This window comes from Carlito syrichta, unplaced genomic scaffold (genome assembly GCF_000164805.1).
Source record: "Carlito syrichta isolate Samal-C Ts95f unplaced genomic scaffold, Tarsius_syrichta-2.0.1 Scaffold307205, whole genome shotgun sequence".
NCBI classification, from domain to species: domain Eukaryota; kingdom Metazoa; phylum Chordata; class Mammalia; order Primates; family Tarsiidae; genus Carlito; species Carlito syrichta.
The window spans coordinates 78,764-81,150 of NW_007251301.1; positions in this window are offsets into that span (position 1 = coordinate 78,764).

Below are 2,387 nucleotides of genomic sequence, written 5' to 3' on the forward strand. Positions count from 1 at the left end.
GTTGGAACCACAGGCATGCACTACCATGCCAGGCTAATTTCTTGATTTATTGTAGAGACGAGGTCTTGCCAAGTTGCCCAGGCTGGTCTCGAACCCCTTGTCTCAGGCAATGCTCTCACTTCGGACTCCCAAAGTGCTGGGATTATAGACTTGAGCCACCCTGCCCGGCCAATTTAACTGTATTTCAAGGTTACTATTAGTCTTTGCATATCACAGTTTCCCTATTTGAGGGTTATTTTATTCATCTACTTGGTGTATTCATCTATTAGGGGCCTAGATTATAATATGTGTGTGAGTGTGTGTGTGTGTATACATATATATATATATATAATACATAATGTGTGTGTGTGTGTGTGTGTGTGTGTGTGTGTGTGTGTATGTGTGTATAATATCCTGAGCGTTTGAATACTTAAGAATATATTCTTAACTTTACATTGAAGTATAATGGACTAGGCATGGAATAGTTAAGTTATAACTTTTACCCTTCCCTCCTTGGCATTATATATATGGCATCCAATGTTAATGAAAGGGGTTCTAATGTCATTCATCCTGATGTTTTAAAATTTATTTGTAAGCAATTTCTTCTTCTTTTTATTTGGGTTCTTGTGCTTGAATATTTGAAGGTTTCCTTTTTTATTCCCTGATATTTAAGGGGTACATGTGAAGGTTTGTTATTTGGATATGTTGTGTGATGGTGAGATTTGGGCTTCTATTGAACCCATCATCCAAGTAGTGAGCATAGGATTCAATAGGTAGTTTTTTAACACTTGTCTGTCCTTCCCTCCCTCCACCATTTAGGAGTCCTCAGTGTCTACTGTGCCATCCTTATGCCCATGTCTACCCATTGTTTGGCTTTCACTTAGAAGTGAGACTATGTGGCATTAGGTTTTCTGTTTCTGTGTTAGTTTATTTAGAATAATGGCCTCCAGCTGCATCCTGGCTGCTGCAAAATGCATGGTTTTGTTCTTTTTTTATGACTGTGTCGTATTCTATGGTGTATACGTATACATTTTCTTTATCCAGTCTACTGTTGATGGGCTTCTAGGCTGGTTCCATGTTTTTACTGTTGTGAATAGTGCTGTGATAAACATATGAGTGCAGATAGAATGATTTAAGCTCATTTGGGTGCATACCCATAGTCACTTCAATCTCTTTGACCTTTTAGAAATGCAGTCTGTCTGGTTTTCTCATCTAATCTACACACTACTTACTGATATTCATAAAGAGATAATTGTGACCAACACTGAATCCTAATATGTCTTGAATCCTTAGTGTTGGGAGCCAGCCATGGAGGCCCACTGAGCGTTAGGGATCAGGGAGGGCCGTGGACCTCGAGACCGCTAGGACGTGTTCGAGAGCCGTAGACCCCATTTTCCTCCCCCTTTTGCCACGCAGCACAAGAATAACCTAAAGGAACTCTGCTGGCCTAAGCTGAAGGCTCTGTGACTGTGACAGGCATGGCTCACTCTAGAAACCCATTGTTCCTGTTTCCCATAAACTGCGGTATCGGCTTAGGTATTAGATATAATTCAAACTCAGTTCACATTTGGGAGCCTTTTATATGGTACAAGCATCTGTGTAAGATTTAAAAGAATATACTTAGGGAGAGCTGTTTGCAGCTTTTCAATGGTGAAGATGATTTTCGAGAGTGGCCCAGCACAGAGTTTGGGCTGGGCCACATTCCTGAGAGCCCAGCATGTACTTTGGACTGGGCTGCATTCTTTTGGGCTGCATTCTTTTAGCTACAGTTAGTGTAAGGTCTCTTTTCTACCTGTTATAGAAATTGAATTTATTTTATTCATAGAAGGTATTGTAGAATAGGTCATGCTACGAATCATGTTAGTTCATACATAATCAATCATAATATTTTTAGGTTTAATAAGAATATAGTTAACTTTAAGAATTTTCATCGTCTCCACTTTCTACTATCGAAGTTTTTGCCTTAGTACATTTACAATTTACATTTAGGTTTTAGAAGCTTTGCTGCTGCTAATCAACTTTATATATTAGAATTAAGAATTGGAAAACTTTCATAGAAATTAGGATAGACATATAAGACTTTGGAATAGCCATTTTGTTAAGAGATTGTAGTCTATTGTTCCAAAAGGTGGCCCACCGTGGACCTTGGACTGGGCCACATCCTGTAGGGCCCAGTGTGATCTTTGGACTGGGCCACATTCTTTAGGAAATTGGCTTAAGCTATAATTAAGAGCTTCTGTAGCATTGTATAAGTGGTAGAGTTTAATTTAGTCGTCATGGGTATTGAGTGAGCTTTAGAAGTTATTGATTATCAGAACATCATTAGACTAGTAGGATTGTTACACTGCTTTTGAAGAACATTAACTAGCAAAGGGAACAATGAGACAATCTTGGGGTTTGTTCCTCCT